At 38.0% G+C, this 24,345-nt stretch overlaps 1 long non-coding RNA gene across 1 annotated transcript in view; it reads left to right on the top strand.

The window, feature by feature from the left end:
* Positions 1-16,867, top strand: part of LOC145941358 (uncharacterized) — a 204,263-nt gene extending 187,396 nt beyond the window's left edge. The window contains exon 5 of the long non-coding RNA XR_014426171.1: positions 16,786-16,867. This is a non-coding gene — a long non-coding RNA (uncharacterized LOC145941358). The remainder of the gene's footprint in view (positions 1-16,785) is intronic.
* The last annotated feature ends 7,478 nt before the right edge of the window (positions 16,868-24,345 follow it).

The following is a 24,345-nucleotide window of genomic DNA, read 5'->3' on the forward strand; positions in this document are numbered from 1 at the left end:
CACACACGCTGTCTTAAACCCCCCTCATGCTACACAGCCACCCTGTACATCTACCGAAGCATCACCGCAGCCAGCGAGGCTGGGTGAGTAAGAGACGGCGGACGGGGGGAGAAAAAGGGGGAGAAGGGGGTGTTGCGGGGATGTGTGGGTCGCAGCACAACGTCAAGCAAAGAGACTCTACCTTACTATCCCCTAACACTGTTACCGAATTCGGTGGAATCGTCGAGAATTGAAAACCGCCTTAGCCCGCGCGCACCACCACGGTCTCTCGCTAAGTTTCACCGGCGTATATATTATGAAACTATACTACATCTCGCGCGCTCTTTCTCTCTAGCGCGTGCCACGTTCCCCATAATCCGATTAAATACGTTACAGCCGGTACGGAAACCCGCGAAGGAAATTGCCGGAGCTAGGCGCGGACGCCCCGAAAGGGCGGCACTGGGTTTACCGGACGGCGCACACGTCCCGGGTGTAATCGTCCAGAAACGATCTCGACGAAGCCGCGCCGAGAGATTTACGGCGAGCGACTCCTCTTCCTCCCGACTATGACGTTGTTCCGTCAATAAAGCAACCGTAGTAAAGTCATCCCCTCTCACAAATCTGTCAAATATTAACCTTTAATCTCGTTCGCGAGAAATTCCGCGAGATATGATAGACATTCAAACATTCAGGCAGCATTAATTATATACATTAAGACAATTCTTGGCATTTTTTTGTCGTATATATTTACTAGGTTTAGAAAACTCTCTCTAAGGGGAAAAAATATTAACATTTGCAATATGCATATCGAGGACCCTCTGTTAAGTCTCGATATAATCATCTAATCATAATTATAATGTAATGTAATAAATACAATGTCTCTTTAATTATTTCTACTTTCAATAAAGCAGATCATCAGAGAGTCATAAAAATTAAATTTTAACACAGATTTCATCTGATTTCAATATTTATGTTACCTGAAATTTAACCGTAGTGATTTATGATATTTCATATTTCTATTATACAAACTGTAGACTTGTCTACATTTTCAAATAGAGATCAAAGACTCTCCACAGAACTTGAAATTTGTTGAACATTATCATAATGAGAATTACAGAACCACAGAAGTCACATTGTCGTAATAAATGTGGCGCGTTTTGCGGAAACTCGCGAAAACAAGATTGCATAGCGAAGTATCCAGTTAATCGACTAGACAGCCGCGAGTGAGAAATTAATCAGTGGCATTTTCATTCGTCGCCGATACTAATGTCGGCGCTGCAATTGCTAGCTTGTTATTGGAAAGTTAAAGAGAGAAAGAGAGAGAGAGAAATAGACAGCGCGCGTGCGATGCAATGGATTTAATTGGCCATATAGATCCGAGCGCGGATGTGGGACGATGAGGACGAGTAACGACGTTATCCGACCCTCGTGACGATCGTCGATAAACGAGAGCATCACCTCGCTGTAATCTTCATTTGCCCGGCGCCTATGCCTACTGGAGCGCAAGGAAGGAACCGGAAATTACGCGTTGGATAGGCAAAGGGAAAACAAAACGGCCTTTTGCTGTCGCTTGATAATGTGTCGACATACAAAGCGGATAAAAGTGCGCTTAGCTTGGAAAAACAAAATCTGATTATGCGCGAGAATATGTTTTCAAAAATAAAATCGTGTCTAAACATTCAGAGATATTGAATCCATCGAAAGAACAGAAAGGGATCAATTTTACTATGTATATACATAATTCCTTTCCTTTTCTAAAAAAGATATGTAAAGTCGATACTCGCATATATTAAAGTTTATTGTTGTCGCTTTTTCTCGATGCGCATTGGCTGTCAAGATTCGCGTTGACCGTGATTCGCGTTGTGCATTATATTTGTAGCATCGAGAGACTGTCATTGCGAGGGTTAACAGTTTCAGTTTGTTTAAAATAAAATTAAATAAAATAATAATATGTTTTAAATAATATGTTATAATACTTTAAACTCGATTAATATTTTTTAACAGAACACAGCTAATAACAAAAATATTAATCGAGTTTAAAGTATTATAACATATTATTTAAAGCATTATTTTATTTAATTTTATTTTGAACAAACTGTTAAATTACTAACTCTCGCGATGACAGTCTCTCGGTGCTACGAATATAACGCACAATGCGAATCGAAACAGTCTATTAGCATCGCGGAAAAGATGCAACAATATTTGCAAAAATCGACTGAATATGCCTTTTTTAGAAAGGGATGTTATAATATTTTTAATTCGATTAATATTTTTGACAATTATCAGCTGATTTTTGTCAAAAAATATTAATCGCAGTTAAGATATTATAACATACTATTTAAAACATTATTATTTTAATATTTTCAACATATATTATGTACACCCTCATTACCGCTATAGAAATGTTATAAAATATTAAACAATTTTTCACTCACCGATACGTGCAATAGCGAAGTTGTAGTACACAGCACACATATTGATCTGAAAACAAAATATTCAAATTATGTATATACATATGTGTGTGTCGAATATCTCATAAACATACACAATATAAATATAAATATGTAAGCTAGAATATTTAATTAGCAAATTTTCGCTTTATTAATATTTTTTGACAGAAATCAGCTGATTAAAGCGTTAATTTGCTAATTAATTTTTAAAATAATAATATGTTTTAAAATTAAAAGAATATGATGTTTTAAATAATGTGGAATAATACTTTAAACTCGATTAATATTTTTGACAGCTATGCTGATTTCTGTCAAAAAATATTAATCGAAAATAAGGTATTACATATTATTTACAACATATTACTATTTTAATTTCTATAACATATTTTTATTTTAAAATTTAATTAGTAAATTAACGCTTTAATCAACTGATTTCTGTGAAAAAAATATTAATCGAGTTTAAATAAACTTTATATTATTTTTTTTAAATATCATTTTTTTTAATACAAAACCGAAGAAAGGCGCGCGCGTAGCGCGCGCTTGGGTTCTAGTAACTTTTAAATTTAAAATGCCGATAAAAATATGAAGTTCGATTACGCTTATAATGAAAATTATTGAATATTAATTATAACGAAAATTATTGAATAAAAAAAGTTATATTTTTTATCGTCATTTACGTAAATCCGCAAAGCGATTTATGCTTTTCCTGTTTAAGATCCAACGCCCCGTCAACACCCCTTCTCCGTTCGATGGTATTCGAAATCTAATTGCATCGAATGCATTCCGTATTTAAGCAGCAAATCAAAGAATATGGAATCGTCGGTCGGGTTTAATGCAGGTACCGCGCGTGCAACGCCGCATTCCTTATTATGAATGCAATATCGCTGTCGACATCGTTTTCTTCTCGCAAAGGCATTCTTCGCTAAACGACAATTAGCTCACGTATGTCTCCCGTAAGGTTTAACCAGGTACATAATACGCGCTGCACACGCGATATTTGCTGCATAACCGCTAATAGCTAATATCGCGCATTCGTTCGTGACGATCATTGCGATTGCGATCGTCCGATAAGTTTGCTAATTAGTCGATGAGATGCCATTTAAACGTGATTATATTTATGCTCCGCGTGCAAAATATCCGATGCATATACGAATTCACCAAATAAATCTTTTTTTCTTCGATTTAAAGCTGCACCCGTAATCTCTATACATCATTGAGATGACAATAAATTGTTTATTGCTAATTTATGGTCGAAATCGATGACATTTCGAATTACGAAAATGCTTAAAAAAATTAAATAATAAATATGTGATGCGTTCTTTGAAATTTTTTAATAATACTGCTCCTTGAAATATTTTATTGTATATTTATGTAACTGATCGAGACATTTTCAATATGATATGATTAAACCCACCTTCATTAAGAACTTGGATCACGCTAATGTGACAATACTAAGTTTGATCAAAAGTCTTAACCGAAGGAAGATTTAATGGTATTATTTTGTAAATATCTCAATATCAACTATATATGCAATAAAAAAAGGATATTTCCCATATATGCATATGTATATGTTTTATATATATAGTGATCGCGTGCGATGAGATTTTGCGACTTTCATAACAAGTGCCATAGTAAATGCGATAAACCATGGTTTACCTCCTTCGCGAGCGCGGTGTAATTTGAATTTTCGCCGCGGGCAAGACAGGGTTAAGACAAACGAAACGGGGCCGCCGTCTTATCAAAGCTGAAAGCGGCTGGCTGATACTGACGAGGCAATTTGTGCGTGTAACACAGCGGCTCGTGCAAACATATATATGCCCGCGCGATGCGATGGTGCACAGCCATCTGCGTGCACGCTCCCAGGATTCGTTAGGGAGTAGATGGAAACAGACCCCCATAGGTACACTTCGGCTTAAGCTGCATAATGGAAAACGACACTCCGGCGACTCCCGTAAGTCTTAAGGATTTGCGCACGGATGACGCAAAAGCGCGACGTAGAAGGACGATGACAGCCGGAATTAATTGTCACATATAAGACCCATGTGCATGCGTGTATGTGTTGCGAATCACCTTTTGAGTGTGTGAAAAATTAATTATATATTTCATTTTCAACCCTTTAGTAATGAAACAGTTATAAATATAAAAATATATGGAAATTACTCTCTTTACAGCTCTGTTATTTAACCCATTTTAACTTCTGAAATAAAAAACGATCCGTCTGCAACAAAACTAGGGCTTCCCGCGGTTGCTGGTATGAAACTTTATGATAATGCAGTTTTCCCCTGCGAAGAGAGAGTTTAAGGAGCAAAGAATAGCTGGTAGGTAGGGGTTGCGAAAGTTAAGATACTACTAGCCTACTTGCATCTAACGAAATGGTGGAAAAGCTAGCTCAGTTTTTTGTAATCGTTTATACAGGAACAAATCTGTCATTCATAATTACAGAAAAGTAAAAGTGTAAATAAAAAAATATTGCGCGCGATAAACAATGAAACATATATTAGTAAAAATAAATGGACTCATTGTCGGATTAAAAATTATTGAGGGGGGGCTAAATTTTTTCAAATAATAAAAAAATGCATTTTAATGAAGCTATATCTATTTTAATCAACTCTAAAAATGTTCGATTAATAAGCTATCAATTTATATATGTTTTATAACTTTATAAATATAATTTATATATAATAATTCTTAAAACATAATTAATTATACATGATATCTGTATCTATTAAACATAATTTTTGATTAAATTATTTCTTACGTCCTGTAGGGAATTCAATGCTAAATTAATACACAAATTCTCTCGTAAACATGAAGCGCGCTGCAATTAAATCGTTATCGTAATCACCTTCGACGACTCTTGGTCTCATTGAAGGCGAAGAAAGCGCGGAAGAAAAAAGAAAAAGACGTATGCAAAGCAGGGTGTTACGTAGTCTCAGTTTGCGCTTAACTGCACCGAACTCTCTCTACCCCCGTCCCTCTTTTTCTCTCTCTCTCTCCGTAGTGCGATGCCGTGGGGTGTAACGAACTACTACTATTACTACTACCACTACTACTACTACTATTACTACTACTACTGCTACTGCTGCTATGCTTCCCCCGTGCACACGCGCGCGTGTCACGATGCTTTCATTCATAATTAGAGAAAAAACAGAAGAGTAGCGAGAGAAGAAGAGAGATAGAGAGAGAAAGAGCGCTATCTTTCGGAAATAAACGAGGAAAAAAGAGGGAACAAGATGCACGTGAGCGAGCGAGATGAAAGGAGAAACGCGGTACGTTCTCCCGCGTAGTGGAAAGAAAGAGTCAATGAAGAAAGCGGCGTAGTAGGGCGGGGGTTGCGGAAGAGTGGGTGGCGGTTGCTCAATGAATAAGGAAGTAAGAGCGCGAGGATGCCTGCGGATAAGGATAGGAGAACCAAACGGCGGCAGGGGTAGCTAGGGGGAGGAGGGTGAGCCGAGACGCGGCGAATCTTAAAGACTTTCACCGTTCTGTTAATTTTCTTCTCAAAGTGGGTTAAATTATTTTACGACTTCCATCGCCAGTTTCTCGCCACAGGCAGCTTGTTCTCTCGCTCTCTCTTTTTCTCTCTTCTCTCTTTCTTTCATTCTTTCACCGGTGCAGCACGTGACGGCGTCACGTGCATTTAGTGAGGCTTATTTTCTCGTTGGAACCATCACGAGAGAGTTTTCTCTCATTGAGGATTCGTGTTCCTTGCCTTCTTTTGTCGTTTTCTGCATCTTACGAATGCGGACAAATTCGACGACGCACGGACACTTTTCCATTCGATTTGCATCTATTTTGCTAAGTTTGATATTTTATCTTAAAATTTTTAAGTGAAATAATAATTAAAATCCTGAATAAATAAGTAGATAATAGTTAATCCTTCAAATATTTTTTCGGTGATATTATTAAATAGATTTATAACAATTTTATACATATTATCTTCTAATATTATTTGTATGTACTGCTGTGTTATATAATTTTATCAAATATTATGACATTTATGAAATATATAATTTTTAATCTCCTATTTTAATGAGATTCAAAAATAAGGAGAACTATTTAAGAAAATGTACTGTTATTTACCTAAATATTAATAATAATTATTCTCATTAAAATATTTTTATTATATTTCTTACAAGTAATTAATTTTATTTGTAATTTACTTAACGTCGCGGAAGGAGAGAAAGAGAGAGAGAAAGATGCATCATTAAGTAAGCTGTTCTTAAAGCAAAATGATTTTTAAAAAATCCCCCAATCGATTAACCGAGATTTTAAACGAAAATCTTTAAGCACACGGCTTTAAAGTCTAAACGCTTAACGAGCGAAGTTAGGTGACGAGAGTTGATCGTGATGTTTTAGAGATTTTCTCGGGAAAGTGCACGCCATTTCCGCCCACACTTCCGTTTTAAATAAATTCACTGCCGTAGCCAGCCTGATATTTCCGACGAGAGGAAACTTAGCCGCCGCTGAGAACTTTATAAAGTTTCTCCATTTACTCGCGGAAAAAGGAACAAAGTGACGCCGGTAAACAGAATCATGCTTCAAAACGTAGTCTTCGACCTTCGACACCTTTTCCGTGCATAAGCGACGCGATCATTTTCCGCCGGTATTCTGAACGCCGGAACGCTCGAGTGAAATTATTACAGATAGGAAGTTTTTTTTATTTATTCAATACAATTGTCAATTGCATGTATAATTACTTTTTTGTCATTAAAATGGTGCGTTATACGCGTCATAAATTAATTGTGTATAACGTTTGGAAGGATTACGTAACTCTCAAACTTCCAGTCTGACCATACTCTGTTTTATCTACTTGAACCCAATCGCGTTACTTGTACTACTTAATTCTTTCCACTTATTCTCTCGTTCTACTTATTCTCACATATTTATGTGGCTATTTAACGACAAGATAAAAGTACGATTTTGGTTAAATAACTGTAAACAATTATAAAAATTTGCTCTTTAATTTTCTTTCCTGATCACTATTATTTTTCTTCGACATTTGTCAATGATTTAATTATGAATCTGAGGCAATGTGAAATATCGAGGGGGACGCAAACGGCCATCGAGAAAGCGTGTTTTCTCCCCCGAGGGAAGTCGCGGGGGGTACGAGCAAATCACGTGGACAGTGGCGAGAGAAAGTAAACGCGCGCGCATTCATACACATTCGCATGCATGCACGCATATACGTACGGGGGGAATCGGTCGAGGCCCCGCGCCGGCCAATGGCGTTTCACCCCCGTGCCGAGGGTGGGTCGCCATAGCAACCCCTCGCCATGCCACATATACGCGCGCGTAGAGTCACATACACATGTATACGTGCACCACTCGCGTTGGGCGCTTTCGAGAGCGAGCCGAGGGGGTCGAGGGAGGAAGAGAAGGAAGAGGACGAAGGAACAGAGTACCCATGAGGGGAGGATGGGGACGGCCACGGGAGGACGAGAAGGGAGGGGGATACTTCTTCCACCCTTGGACAAGCCCAATCGATCGAGGTGTGCTTCGGCCGGACGAAACTCACCCTCTGTCGGCCCGCTTCCTCCCCGTTCCGCCGCTCTGCCATCTACCCGACTCCTCCACCTACTCTCTTTCCCCTCAGCCACCCACTGAAGCGGCGGTCCCTGTTATTTGAATGAGGGGCTGCCGACGGTGGTTGGGGAATGAATGTGACAGAGTGCCACCCCCGAGGGCCTCTCCTGCCACCCGTGGAAAGTGCGGCGAGCGAGTCCCATCACCCTCCCCCTTCCGTCCCGTTCCTTCCTCTTCTCCAACTTGTATCTCCTGTCAGTCTTGTTCTCTCGCGTTCTCTCTCACTCTCCCTTCCTCTCTTTTCCTCTTGATTCGCCCTTTTATTCCCTCCTACGACTTCCCACCTCTCTTGTCTCCCCACATCTGACGCTGCCACCTCCCGTTCGAGCGTATGATGGTTCGCGCGGAGGTTGCGGGGAGCCTGGCGGAGGTGGCGTGGACAGAAATCAATATAAGACGGGCCTCCACGTACTCCATCCCTCTCCCATGTAGCCCTCGCTCTCGCACTTTCTGCCCTTTTTCGCCCTCTCTCATCCTCTCTCGCTCTCTCTTCTAACCCCCCCGACTGTCCCCTCCCCCCCTCTTTTCGCCCTCTCTTACCTTTTCAACCCCAACATTCCTTATCCTCTCTACCGTACCGTGTTCCCTCGAGGGTGGACTAGCGCACATATATATATATATATATATATATATATATATATATATATATATATATGCATGCACGTATACACACACACATGCGTAAACATACGACTGTACGTGTACGGCAAGCACCAGCGCGCCGGCAAACCAAGCATTTCTGTACAGGGTGTGTTTCGCTATGCAACGGGTGACTCGCGAATGCTGATGAGAACATCAGCACGAGATAAAGTCATTTTCTTATAATGAATGTACGAGGGCATTTAATACTTTTAGTTGAAAATATATGAAATTGCAGAACTAGTAATTATAGGTTTCATCTAGTTTTATATATAATGTTCTGACTCTTTATATAAAAGCATATATATATATATTTATTTATTTATTTATTTATTTATTTATATATTGAAATATATAAACGATTCTGAAATATAAATACAGAATAACTTTGTAACATTTAAAATTAACATTTTACATAATATTTGCACTTACTTCCATATATGACAAAATAACTTGATACAACTTTCATCTTTGACTTGCACAGAAAATAACATGAGTAGTTTGAGTGGAGGTAATCATACATAAATTTAAAGTTTACATCTTGAAGAAGAGGACCGAATAAGGAAGCCAACTTACACAAGATCGTATTACATCAGCATTATATTATACTCGGATTAGAAACCCAACGTGCTGATATTCTCATCACACCATTTAATGAAAATTTTATCAAACTTTTGCCATTCATATTCTGAATTGATCTTGATCCGATTGAAACGCCCACTAATCTCGTTTAAATCGCGCATCAACACGTTTCGCTAATATTTATTTTCATTCATGCGCGCACCTATCGATCGAAACCCTGATTTTACACTATATTTATATATTTTATATATATATATATATATATAATTAGTTGCTAAAATTATTACCTCAAACTCAGATAAAGATCAATATATTTGAAATCGAGATAAATCGACAACGCTGCTCATTCTCGGACGCAATAATTAAAAGTCGGCAATTAAGAGAATCCCCCGTCGTACGAATTTCCCTAAGAGCGACACTTTGCGAACACCCGTTTCGTCGCGGTATATAGGATCGATAGAAGGACAGTAAACGTGTGGGGAGAGTGGAGTTCGTATCCTGCGGATAAGGGAACGGCATCCATAAATTACGACGCAACTCTGCAGGGTAAAAGTCCTGTACGAGAGACCTTCTATATACGGCTGAGGTCCCTTCCGCTCTCTTCCTCTTCCTCCCCCCATTCCGGAGATTCCCCCTCCCCCTCGTCTTCGCTCTTACTTCCTCCCTTGGCATCCGACACTCAACTCACGGTCGTCCTTCGCCGATGACTCTCCTCCCCTCAGGAAGGGCTAAGGGTAGGCGTGCTACGGAACTATAAATTTTATCGTTAAGTTGTTTAGACCCCACGGTCCGCAAACTGTTGGAGCCGTTTTCCGTTACCCTCCTTCGGGGTCCCCTCTTCCTCCTCCGTCCCTTCGTCTCTCCGAGCTTTCTCGCGATTGGGGTTGATTTCAAAGACTCACTTTCTACCAATTTCTCCATTCCCAGTCTCCCAATCTCGCGGGGTCCATCGATACTTTATACGCTCGCCGGGACGCGCGATTGAAACGACAGTGGAATCGTATCTTCTCTGGAAGCGCCATTCTATCGGCAGAAAGCTCTTCGACGATCGCGATGATCGAATTCCTTTCCACGCGGAGTCAATCCCTTCGAAAGGAATCACACTGTCTGTAGAAAAGTAACGATGACCTCTCGTACGGACAGGCTCGATACAAATTCTCAATATTATACCGAAACACTGACAAAACAAAATGTATTTTATGCCTTGTAATTTCGATTTATAGAATTATTTTTGACGGTTTGATAGCTAGAAATTAAAATCCTATCAGAGTTTAATTCAATAAAAAAATATATTGTATAGTTTTCTATAAACGTTTTAAAAATTCTAAAATTATTTTATTTATTCTAAGAAATGTTACTCATATTCATATTCTTAAATGTATCGAACTTATTAGAAAATATTATAATTAGCTCTACATGTTAATATAATTCTTTATTACTTTTATGGTGGAGACAAAAGTCGACAAAATCTGATACTCGAGCTCTTTGCGATATTTTTTTACGAGACTTGTTCAATTATTTGACAATCTCAAGCGTCGCCGGTTCGCATAAAAATCGCGCGCTATCGTCGCTTCTTAGATAAAATAGACAGGCTTTCTCTCGAAGAGACGCTCCGTAAAACGCGCGAGATCCTCGGTTGAGTGGAAATATTCCACATGCTATGCGGGGACAGAAAGAAACAAAGAAGCCCGCGCCGTCGTCGTCGCAGGGTTATCACGTAGACGTATAAGGGGACGGAGAGCGGACATGGGGGGTTGACGATGGTGGGATGCCGAAGCCAGCCGAGCAACCAGGGAGGTAAAGAGGGTGAGTTCGATTCCTCGAAAACTACGTTTTTCTCGCCGATAGAATGGCCGGGACGTCACCTGAATACATTATATGTTTTCCACCCCTGGGGCTAGGATATTGAAATTTTTAATATCGAGGGCTCTGGCGATCGAGGGGGAGGAGAAAGACGAGAAGAGCGAAGGGGGGCAGATAGATGGAGCCGAACGTCTATGGCTTCGCGAGGCATTCCTCGTATAACCACCCCTCCCATGGCGATCCCTTATTTTGCTGTCGATATAGCTGGCTACCGATATATTTTTATATGCGAGCACGAATATGTATGTGTGTGTGTGTATGTTCACTTGAGCGTGTAAGTACGTCGCTGCTCACACTTTTTATTGTGTCATCGTCGGTTATCTGCTGTGAATGAAGAATACTGCGAATGCACGTCTGCAGAAACGACGAAATATTAACGTAACGTAAAAGTATCCTTGAACTTAATCCGGAATTATAAGTTAGAATAGCATATTGACAAAAAATATTTTTAAAAACTTATATCTTCTAATCCTTAATAAAAATCACAAATAAAAATTTAAATTCCAAATTTAAAAAAATTCTAAAAACTTTCACAAAGAATTCGACTATAAAATATTTTGCCTCTAAAGATTTTTAACAACAAAGTTATTTTTTACTTTTTAAGGTAGATTGTATACAGGATGAAATGAATAGACAGTCGGTCGTATCAATCTAAGTTAAAAAAAAAAGGTAATCTTTGCCGACCGCGACCAACGGTTCTCCACGTGCCGCTTTGAAAAGAATCCAGTTTCGCTAAAAACGGCGCAGGTGCCCGTCCGTCCACGTATTCGACGTCGCTATCTGATCCCGACAATATCGTTGAAAACGTTAGTACGTGTCATAAAACCTACATCTCGACCATCCGTACGGTCTTCCAATTGTCCTGGCAGTATCTACCTGGATGTTCCGCGCCCGGTGGCGAACATTCCGATAATTTGGCCCTCTCTAGACCAGGTCTTCCAAGCCTTCCTGGTCGGGCCGGGCGCGTGCTAACAACCCTTTCCGCGCAAAATTTGGGGCGCGACCGGGATGCGACCCCGCGTCGGGTCATCCCTTGACCCTGGGCGTGCGGCCCAGCCTCGGGCCCCTTCGGTGGTCAAAACAGGCGGAAACATGGCCTGACCCTCGTACATCATGAGTCGCCAGCGGATTTTACTTCCGCGCCCGACGCTGACCAATTAAAAGGAAATTCGTTTCCTCGAGAATCGTCGCGTTAATTCTTTCGACTTATCGCCCCATATTTTTTCATAATCTAAAAGTTATATAATTTCTTCTCCTATTTACGCATTATAATTGTAGTGATTATTTCGGCGAATTTCTCTCGCGGTTGCTATATCCCTATTTTCTTTCGGTGTAATATAACGTTTTCACTGCAAGAGTGTATAAAATTTACATATTTTTGCAAATATAATGTTATATTTATACCAAACATAGAGCTTTTCGTTAGTCGACGTATCATGAATATCAGGTTATTCCCCTCAACTTACACGAAAGCGTATTAACTATAAAAAGATGTAAACATACGGCGCGAGCATCATGACTATGAAAACGTTAGAATTAATGCTAGAATTAACTCCTGAATCTCCCAAAAGAATGGAAGATTACAAGGCTCTCTTATAATTTTTTTACACCATGACGTGTAAGACGCTGAAAAGTAAACGATCGAAAATATAAAGTCGCGCGCGCTGTCTTCCTCCCCGCGGAGCATCATACGCGGTAGCGGATGATTTTATTCAACCCCGGTGTGTGCCCCCGGTCGACCGGGGGGTACGGCGACGTCGTCGACGACATTGCCCGGGTTGTGGCGTTCGTGCTCTCGTTACAGCGCCTCCACTCTGCGAGATTCAATATTCTAACCAAAATCCCCGGGGCAACGGGAGGAAGAGGCCGGGGATAAGGGCGGTCTCCGTTCTGAGAAACGTGGCAAAGGGGGTGGCGGTGGCGGTGGTTTGCAGGGATGTACCGGGCAAAACTTTCTAGGCGTGCAGCCACGAGAAACGCTCGCTCGACGTGCAGCCGCGAAGACGGGAGGACGGGTGGCGCATCCGGGACTAAAGTTTCCCGGGCGAGAGGAGCGACGTCGCCGATGTCACCCCGTCTTCGTTGACGGCAAACTCGCGCGGTCCACACACGAGAGCTCCGGAGTTTGAGGAAGGGCGAAGGGGACGGGGGACGGGGACGGCAGGGAATTCTGCGGGGGTGCGAGGGAGGAGAGGCTTCACGAGCGAGTTACTTGACGGACTCGACATCGCTCCGCGTCGTACAGCTACCGCCAAGAATCCGGACCGAAGGCGAAGAGAAATTTTCCTCCACTTCCTCTAGCTGCCCCCGAGGAATTCGGAACAACGGCGGGCGTGACGATTGGATGTTACGAGTCGCAGGCACGTCCTGGAGATGACGGCTGCTCTTTGATCGAATATAAAATAGCCATGCTCAACTTTAATTTTGATGGTTATAAAAATTTTTTTTTAATTATATATTAAAAATTGATGATATTATATTAATTTTATAGATTTAAGGAGTTGGCAGTAGACATCTTATTACCGAATGTTCTTCTTATTACAAAAAAAATAGTGACAAAAAAGAAAATTGGCAATTATTTCAATGTAAAGCCGATATATATGCAGTTTAATGCTTGAAGGTTTTGAAAAAATATTGAAATTATTATTAGATCTTATAAGGCTCTTAATATACGTATGTTTTTTCCATTTAATTTTATTTAGTACGTTGCCTTTGTGACGTACGCCAAAAAATTTGCGGGTCTGTACATCAGTCTTGCAAAATCCTCACTGCAAAATACATCTGCGTAAAGTGCAAAATCTCGTTTAATACCTACCAATGGAGCTTGCGCGTTAAATTAGCCGAGCTCGAACACACAAATGCACCCGTACGCGTATTCGACGATTTCTCAAACGCGCGCGCAATATTTCTCGCGTCGCGAAAAACTCGGGACCAAAATATGATGAAAGCTCTCTCTCTCTTCCCTTCCGAGAGTTCCCTCTTTCCCTTTCGTATCTCTCTTACGGTGTATGCGTTTGCACGCATATCGATACATCGATACTTCTCAAATTCGTTTCCATCGCGAAAATAAGGATGCCACGCGACGCGATGGTTTCAAATATAAAAAAATGTTTCTCTCTCACTTATCACTCTGTATACTTTAGAAATCCATACATTATAAAAAAAATCCGTCATATATGAATGCAGATAATATTCTTAATAATCACTAATTGTGCTCCTATAAATGTCAATCTTTCGTTATTGAATATTCCAACACGTCAATTAAAATGTAAAGAAAATACTCTTTTATAATTTTGCATAATTCTCTTTAAACAAAAATCATGATGATAGGAGATATTTTATTAAGATAATTTCTTCCTTCATTAGCTATATGTTTATCGTGTCAACCGAATATTTTTTCATTTTCTTTGATGATTATTTCGTCCAATTCGCCCTCTAAATTCGGGGATCCAATCGAACACCGCCGATCGTATCGACGTAAACAACGAGGGTGGGATGATTTTGCACGGGAGTGGTGCTTATCTCTATTCGTTCTTATAAGGTGTACAATCGGTGGTACACTTTGTACCACCGACTGTACACCTTATAAGAACGAATAGAGCCTTCCCTTCATACAGAAGGAAAGGCCCGAGGCTATGGCTTCCTATCTTACTCCGGTCTCGTCCTCTCTCTTTCTCCTCGTTTCGCCCTCCGGCGACTACCTTCTCCCCCTTCCGTCTGCTTACGCGTGCATGCTACGAGATATGGATAACAAAATGCACCGGTGATGGTGCACGCTCGTCCGTTACAGAGCGCCGTAAACTTTTGATGTGACTCGACGACGGAGATCCCCCACGTGACCTCGTTCCTTTAACGCTCCTCTGATGGGGCTTTTTGAACATCCTGCAGAAGGTGTATGACGACGAGATATCGGTGAGAGATATCAAAATTCGAGTGCATTCCATAAAGTCTCTCTCTCTCTCATAATTGTTTCAGATAACATAAAACTTAATAATGATTTCTGTATAGCTTATTTCTGCATTACTTAGGATCGGCTATTTTATAGACTTGTATAAAATTACGTTCACCTCACGTTAATGTGACGCTTGTCATCAATGAAGATAAGAGAAGTAAAGAAAGGGAGATTGTAAACTCACAAATGGATCATATAACTTAAAAGTAATAATTCTATGAGACACAAAAATATTGATCGGAAAAATAGAAAAAAAATCTTCGAGAATTCCTTAAAATAAAATGCAGTTTCTGAATTATTTAGAAAAAAATCTCTCGAAAAGCTTCGACGTGTGACACTTAAATTATTCCAAAAGCAAATTTCTCATTTTAAATAACAATTTAAAGTTTAAAAACCGTAAAGCGCAAAAGATGTGTGAAACAAATCTCAAATGATTAAAGATTATTTTCGACATAAGATCGGTGTATATTTTAACGACAATAGAACGACACATTACGTTACTGCGCATTAGGCAATCCATCGATTATCTTTCAAAGAGGAAGAAAGGGTGAAGCGGGGGGAGGGTGAGAAGGGGGAAAGGAAATACCCTTGGCGCGCCGGATTTTAGCGCGACTCTAATGAGGTGCGTCTCTCGTTGTGTAACCCGGCACTTCCACGCCAGGTAAACGCGGCCGATTTTTAATGGAGCACATACACATAGTGTACTCGCGCTCTCCTTTTTTTAAATCTCTCGTCATCCCGCTGCCGCGCGACCCCGCAACCCTTTTCATCTCTTACCTGAGGACATCCTAGGTAGGTAGATAACCCACGGGCCCCCAAGGGGTGAAGGGCCACCGAGCCGAAAAGTGTCCGCGCCGCACCGGCGAGATTGAAATTCAAATGAGACCGCGAGGATATTCTAATTCCGTGCGGCAACCCCTTTTTTGCATATCGGGACCCACGCAGCTGCCATCGGGGACCCAAATTATATACATTCGCCTTTTCCATTCTTTTCGTTGCCGCCTCTCTCTCTTTCTCTCTCCCTCTTTCTCTCTTTGCGCTCGCTGTAATTCGTCTTCTTTATTTTCCTCATTTAGCAAACGCACTTTTTTTCGCCACCATGTGGTATATAATTTGTAATCAATAGTAGTATTTAAATTTATCGATGATATTCACGACTTATATTTAGACCCCAAACTGGGGAAATGAATTCGGAGCACCGTGAATCTACGAATTATGCTGCAAATTATATTATTTACTACGTTATTTACTACGATACGTTGTGTAACGATTTTTATTTCTGGAAACTTTAATAAAGCGAGATCGAAAGTTTATTACTATATTGCGCTGTAGTGAATAAAACAAATCGTGTAAACTTTAAATAAAAAATTAATAGATTGAGCTATTCTGACAAAAACTCAAAAGACTTGACATATAAATAATTTTAAATGCCAAAAATAAAAAGCTCAGAATGAACCACACATTTCTATAATATCTGTTTATTTTAGAAGTGTGCAAGAATCAAGAACAATATTCTTCATATTCATTTTGTATGTTGTAGATATTTCAAAAGTGGCACAAAATGTATCTCTTTCGCGACGTAAAAATAACAACTTTTTATTCGAAAGTACGCAACCTTTTTCACACACGATAGGTCTTCAATTATAGACATTCTATTTTGCTTGCCATCCTACCAACTCTCTTGTCTCTTGAGCTCATCTTTTTTCTTTTTATTTTTCGTTCGTTCGCACACAGTCTCCGATGGCACGCTATCTACGACAATCGAGGAACGACAGTATTCAAATCCAGTGACGTACCTAGGTATCTAAGCCCGAGGCTTACCTCCCGTTGCCTTCGAGGGATTCGATCGATTTTGCGTTGTGACGAGATGAGAAAGGGAAGCGAGAATACGAAACAGTAGCTTCTGATAGCACCTGCTACGATCGCAGTGCTAGGGGGGAAAAAATTAATTTTTACCCGGAGGACACATGGTAAATCTAACTTTCAAAGATATATTTTCTCAAAGTGATATATTTTTTATTAATTTTCTATTTTTTGAGAAAATTAAATTCTGAAATTTGATTCATATGTATTCGTTTCTTTGTTTGATATTTCTTGTAACTTTTAAAGAGAGATAAAGCTCTTCAACAAAATCAGAATTGATTTTTCTTTACTGCTAATTTAATTTTATTTTAACACTCCAGGTTGAATACTTTCATAATTTTTGCGACTTTTGCGAAGACACGGAAGTAAATAATCAAAGCATCTTTAACGAAGAGCATACATTTATATTGAATACAACAGTTCTTTCACTCTAACAGAAACTTTCTAACTGAAATATTTTCGAAGATAGACTGATGCTGTTATGAAATCATTATTTATTTTGCCAGAAGTAATGACCGAACGTCATAGAGAGAAGTCCATTTTCGATTGGACCAGAGCGATCTTCGAACGGGCAGGTGGAAGAAAAAATGCGACGAAAGATGGAATCTCTCTTCGGCGGTACTTTGGAGCGCCGGTCGTTATTCTTGAATAATAATATGACGTCGGAAGAACGCTTTGTTTAGTACCTCGTCGCAAGCTCGGGAAGATTTATGATTGCAAAAAGAAGTTATCTCGATAGAGTGTGCTACCGCGGTTTTAAAATAACGGCAGGTGTTTGCTGTGTCGTTATTTCGAGCTATGAAGTTTTCAGAAAGAGAGAGTGAGTTTTATCTATCATGCTACAATAAAATCGACAAAAGAGCCAGCATATTTATTTTATATCAGTTTTAAATTGATTAATTTATATATAATATAATTAAATTATAATATATATAATATGTATATATATATAATATATATGAACTAATATATATAAATTAAGAGTTTCAAATAAATATGAACCTTTTTTTTTTTTTTTTAAAGAGATGAGAAAGAAACTAATGCCCTTTTACGCGTGTTCGTATAAACGGTCGCGCGAAACGAGAATGCGATAAAGCTTATCGGGAGAAAAAGTGGAAACGGGCTAAGAAGAGGAAGGGAGGCCGCTGTTTTGCATAATCAAATCCCACGACAATGTACTAGAATGCGAAGTGCACCCCTTGTAACGCCGAGAGGGGTGAAGCCTCGCCGCGAACACGCGAGGCCTCCGAAAAATGCAATTCGGCTTTCTAGCAGTCGCTACACCGTGTGGACCCCGGTGGTCATAAGAAGGATTCTTCGTGGGGTGCCTCTGGCGCAACTACCCCTCGTAACGGAATTCCGGGAATAAACCGGAAACATCCACCCATTCCGCGCGCGCGAGAGACCATGAATCCTCAATAGCGAAAGGGTGACTCAAGACGGCCCTACGCGCAATCAAAATGGAGCTCGTGTACATTGACTGTGGAACATATTTAGCCTACTCGTGAATTATGTTCGTATTCTTTAGCATAGGAGTAAAAATCAGCATTAAGTCGCGCGATGTTGCAAAATAATTGCAATCATTCTGCATAACATTAAAATTAACTAGAGTAAAATAGAAAAAAATTTTTTCTAAAAACCTGAAAATCACACATTTTTAATAAAATTATAATTTAATTTAAAATTAAAATTAGAGCGTAATTTCAGGTAATAAAAATATAAAATAATATAAATACATTGATTCTATTTAAGTTAACATTACATTAAATTATAATATCTAGAATTTATGATATAATTATTAAAAAGTTAGTGGATGTTTCTTTTTTTTCTGTTTTCCTTTATGATTAATTCATTATCAGAAGTATCGATTAACGAAAATTATCAATCTTTAATTAAAAATGCAATTCTATCGGTTACGTCTTTAACAAACAAAAAAATTACACACTTACGACATAACACATTATTCCAACACGAAACATTCGGCACTATTTGAAAAACAACGGCGAGTGCTACGATAGCGAGAAAAAAAGACCTACGGAATTCCATAGAGAGAATTCCAAGAGCTGAAGGGTAGCTGGCGAAGGGTGGCACACAGCCCGTCGTCAAAATGGACGGGCTAAGCCCGTATAAGTCTAACGGGATTTTCGATCGTAGGTGGGCGGGTGAATGCAGGCCGCAGTCCGGGAACGAGAGGGAGGAATTGAGGGGGTTGAGGACACGACAGAGAAAGAGACAGAGAGATACAGAGAGAGAGAAAGAGAGAGAAATAGAGCAGGTAAGGGGAGTCCTTCAAGATGGCGGCTATAAGGGATGGTTTAGGGCGCGTGAGGGTTGCGGGTGAGGCAATATATTAGAGGGAGACCCTTCTCGAGGGTTGCTTCACCCCCGACCGATGGTGGCCGTTACCACCCCCTTCTTTCTCGTACTCCCCCTTTTAGTTCTCCTTCCTCTACCTTCCTCCGTTTTCCTTGCCACTTTCTCTTCTTCCTTTTCCTCCTTCTCTTTCTTCCTATTTCTCCCGCGTCCTTTTTTGCCCCCGACCCTGGCACCCACTCGATCACGACCACCCCCTTAACTCGACCCCGTACAACCCCCCTGGTCCGTTCTAGAAAGTATAAACGTCACTGGAGACTGATGGAAATGGACGAGATGAGGGGGAAACGGACGATCGGGAAATGGTGGAAAATCGAATGGGGGAGGGCGAAGAGAGAAAACACGAAGAACCCGTGGGCTGACTCGTCGCTGCCAAGGGGAAGGAGGTTGAAAGCTTGCCTGATCCCAGCAACCGCTTTATCTTTGAGGCAGAGAGATATCGAGACAAGGAACAGTGAAAGCATGCCGCCGGAAGTTGGCGTGAATAAGGTTTTAGCTGTCGAATTGCGAGTATCGTAGATATGAGTATTTTTAGCACGAACATTTAAGAGTTTCAGAGTTTCAGAGATTGTCTTTATATTTTCATGTAACTCTAATTGATTCTGTATAATTATTATTTCAAAAAATTAATCTCGTTATATTTTAATAAAAGCATTATTTTATTTTATTTTATAAAAGTATTAAGCATTTATTTTATTTGACAGATTGATAAAATTATATTTATTTATCAAAGCTGACATTATATTTATATATAATTATTATTTTTCTATTTTTTTCTAATTTCTAGTATTTTTTATATTTTTAAGGAGATTAGGCATGTTTTAAAATATAATTATGTATATACATAATATATGTATGATGTGTATACATATATATATGTATATATGTAAGCATGTATAATAAATTGATATTAATTCTATTTTGCAATAAAATAAATGAAAAATATATGCAGTATACATATATCGCGCGTAATAAATAAGTGACGTAAATTTTTCTGTAACTCTATTTTACATAAAAAGTGAACATTGCAAGTTGACTCTGTTCTATTTTGAATTTGAGCTTAAGATGAAAGTGCAACTTGCCTGGCATCACAGCATCCCGAGCATAGAAAACAGGACATTTAAGTACCTCGAGACGTCCGCATTTTCTCGCCTCGTGGCTCGAAACGAGCGGTAATGAGCTTCGATTTTTTTATTTAGCCACGCTCTACTTTCGCGCCTGTCTCTCTTATGTGCACGTTTCCCTTTTTTATACGTTCCCTATAGTAATCTCAAAATCACAAAAAAAGAGAAACGAAAAAATAGACAAAAACTAAGTGAAAGAAATTTGTTTTCTTTTCAGAAATTGATTAATTTTCAGATATATTTTATTTAGATATATTTTCAGTCATAAAATCAATCATATATCATCATATCAAAAGAGCCGCGTAGGTTTTAATTGTTAATGTAAAAGTAACAGATTGTTACGATAATAGAATAGTTCCCTCCCTTCTCTCTTGCTGTTGTTCTTAGCGTTATATAGCTGTTACATCGAAAATAATAAAAGGATCGTCTCTGAACTGTCTTTCTTAACTCTTTCTTTTGCTCTAGTTTCACTAAGAAAATTCTTTTTCCGATACAAATCGCTATTCTTCCACGCGCAGTTCGAAAGGATCTCTATTTCTTTCTCAACTTTTCCTTCTCTTTAACTCATGCGAGATACACAAAAATTGAAGAAAAGCGAGGTGAATATGAAATGTAAATATCTGAAGAATACCTATATACGAATATATAAATAAATACTAAGAAAAATTATATATATATATTGCACAGATATAAAAAAAATACTACAGAGAAAAGATTTATAAATTGCTCTAGGCAATATTTCCCGAAAATGTAAAATATGTACACTTAATTTTAAGTTAACAGCAAGATTATATTATTTTTATTTACGTTTCAAAAGTTTATTTATATGTATATTTCAAAAAATCGAAATATATAACTCGAAAGCTATTAGTGCTTTAAGAAAATGAATCAAAAAACTTATTATCATTACAAGTAAAAGTCTGAGACATTATATATGAGAAATAAAAAATTTGATGATACTTCTAAAATTATTTCTTTTTTGATGTAACGAATTCTTTCTAAAAAAAAAGGCAATGTTAAATCGATTCTCGCAAATATTGTCTCTTTTCCGCGATGCTGATTGACTGTTTCGATTCGCGTTGTGCAATATATTCGTAGCATCGAGAGGCTGTCATCGCGAGGGTTAGCAGTTTGACAGTTTGTTTAAAATAAAATTAAATAAAATAATATGTTTTAAATAATATGTTATAATACTTTAAACTCGATTAATATTTTTTGACAGAAATTAGCTGATAACTATCAAAAATATTAATCGAGTTTAAAGTATTATAACATATATTTAAAACATATTATTTTATTTTATTTTATTTTGAACAAACTGTTAAACTAGTAACTTTCGCGATGACAGGCTCTCGATGCTACGAATATAACGCACAATGCGAATCGAAACAGTCAATCAACATCGCGGAAAAGATGTAACAATATTTGCGAGAATCGACTGAACATGCCTTTTTAGAAAGGGATGTTATAATATTTTAAATATCAGCTGATTTTTGTCAAAAAAATATTAATCGCGGTTAAGATATTATAACATATTATTTAAAATATATTACTATTTTAATATTTTTAACATATTATATACACCCTCATTACCGCTATAGAAATGTTATAAAATAAAATCTCTCACTCACCGATACGTGCAATAGCGAAGTTGTAGTACACAGCACGTTGATCTGAAAACAAAATATTCAAATTATGTATATGTGTGTCGAACATCTCATAAACAATGCAGTTTAGAAAAAATGTTTTATTTTGCATACCTCATAGTTGCCCCGACGTCGCCCGATGCCTCCCCGGGCCTCCTCCTCCTCTCTTGGTCCATGGTAGCACTCACGACACTCCCGAAAATACAAATAATTACGATCGCCCGACACTTTACACGGCACTCCCGACACGCGAAACTTTATGCGGCACTCCCGACACGACGCGTAAATCGCACTGTGTATCGCAATGCTACCTGTAACAAATAAAATACATACATATATTAGAATAATCTTATTATTTCGCATTATAACATACACAATATAAATATGTAAACTAGAATTAACGATAAATATATTCACGGATCGCAACACATTCGCGCGCGCGAAAACAGATTAAGTTGGGTTATGTGTTGACAGTATTGGCAAAAGATTTTGCATCGAATTTTTCGCGAAATATGCGTTTCGAACAATTACGACTACATATTAACGTTGAAATTATAATATGCGATTGATAAATATTACAATACAAAAGTTAGAAATCGTTTCTAACGATTATGCTTACTAATTAATCACAGTGGGATGCAGCTCGAACTGCCTGATACTCGCGGCGTTTCGGTAATGGCCGAAGCTACAAACATCGGCAACTTCATTCTAATAGCGCGCGCGATACTATATACATGACTTAATATTAATAATTAATTAAAACTCGAAGGAGATTCGTTCGAAAAGATATAGCTTTAGAAAGAAAAAATATTAATCGAGAATAAAGTATTATAACATTATTTACAACATATTACTATTTTATAACTTTTACCATATTATTATTTTAAAATTTAATTAGCAAATTATAACATACACAATATAAATATAAATATGTAAGCTAAAATATTTAATTAGCAATTTTCGCTTTATTAATATTTTTTGAAAGAAATCAGCTGATTAAAGCGTTAATTTGCGAATTAATTTTTAAAATAATATGTTATAAAAATTATATAAAATAATATGTTTTAAATAATATGTTATAATACTTTAAACTCAATTAATATTTTTGACAGTTTATCAGCTGATTTCTGTCAAAAAATATTAATCGAGAATAAGATATTATAATACATATACATATTATTTACAACATATTACCGTTTTAATTTTTTAACATATTATTATTTTTAAATTTAATTAGGAAATTAACGTTTCAATCAGCTAATTTCTGTGAAAAAATATTAATCGAGCTTAAACAAACTTTATATTATTTTTTTTTAAATATTCTTTTTAACATAATAAAATCGAAGAATGGCACGCGCTTGTGTTGTTTTAGTACATACGTAAAAATGAGAATTTGTAAGAAACGAAAAAAGAATCCTAAATCCGTTATGTAACGCTAACATGAAAAAAGACTATAAGCGTAAAAAAGCTCTGCGAGGCGCAAAAGAAATAGCGTTAGTGAACAGCTCGCTTTTTCCATTTACTATCTCTGTCGCTCCTTAAATGCACCAAGAAGTGCAGCCGCGATGAAGAGAAACGGGGAAAAGAAAACGACGTGAATACGATGATACGATGAAAGTGAAAAGCTCGCGGTAAACATTAAGCGTGTAATTCGCTCTTTAAAGAATACTTGGGCGGTAATTAACCCGACCTACCAGTGCTCTGTTAGGAAGAGAGCGAGAGAAAGCAGGATATTTGAAAGACACGATGGAAAAAAAGAGAGTAAAGTGTGTAAAAATTAGGGAAGAAAAAAAGAGAGAAGGAGTGCGAAGAAAGAAGAGACAAAGACGAACAGAAAGAAGAAAAATGACGAGAAAAGAAACGAGATGCAAAAGTTGCTGTGAAAAGACAAGAGCAACTGAAAAGATTTTTCATAAACGTGGATTGCAGAGGCGCATGGGGATCGTTTTTAATTAGCAACCAAGTCACATCTAGAAGTTGTGTTTAAGCAGAAAAACTCAGTTTAAAGTTTACTTGTCCGGCTGGATGGTTTCTTTTCATCTCTAATATATTTTTTTATTTTCTAATATATGTATATTCTTCAACTCTACAAGGGGATTTTTAATCTTTTCCTTTTCTAAGTAGATTTACGAATAATAGAGTTACTCACTGACATGTATATAAAGATTTCATATATCAAATATAATTTGATAAATTTAATTATTAGTGTGCGTTCAAATTTTTATATCAAATATATAAGTTTGAAGACTTGACAAAGAATAATTAACATAATTTAATTAATCAAGATG

Source organism: Prenolepis imparis, unplaced genomic scaffold (genome assembly GCF_030444845.1).
Source record: "Prenolepis imparis isolate NDT839.2.m4 unplaced genomic scaffold, iyPreImpa1.0 SCAF_10, whole genome shotgun sequence".
Lineage (NCBI taxonomy): Eukaryota > Metazoa > Arthropoda > Insecta > Hymenoptera > Formicidae > Prenolepis > Prenolepis imparis.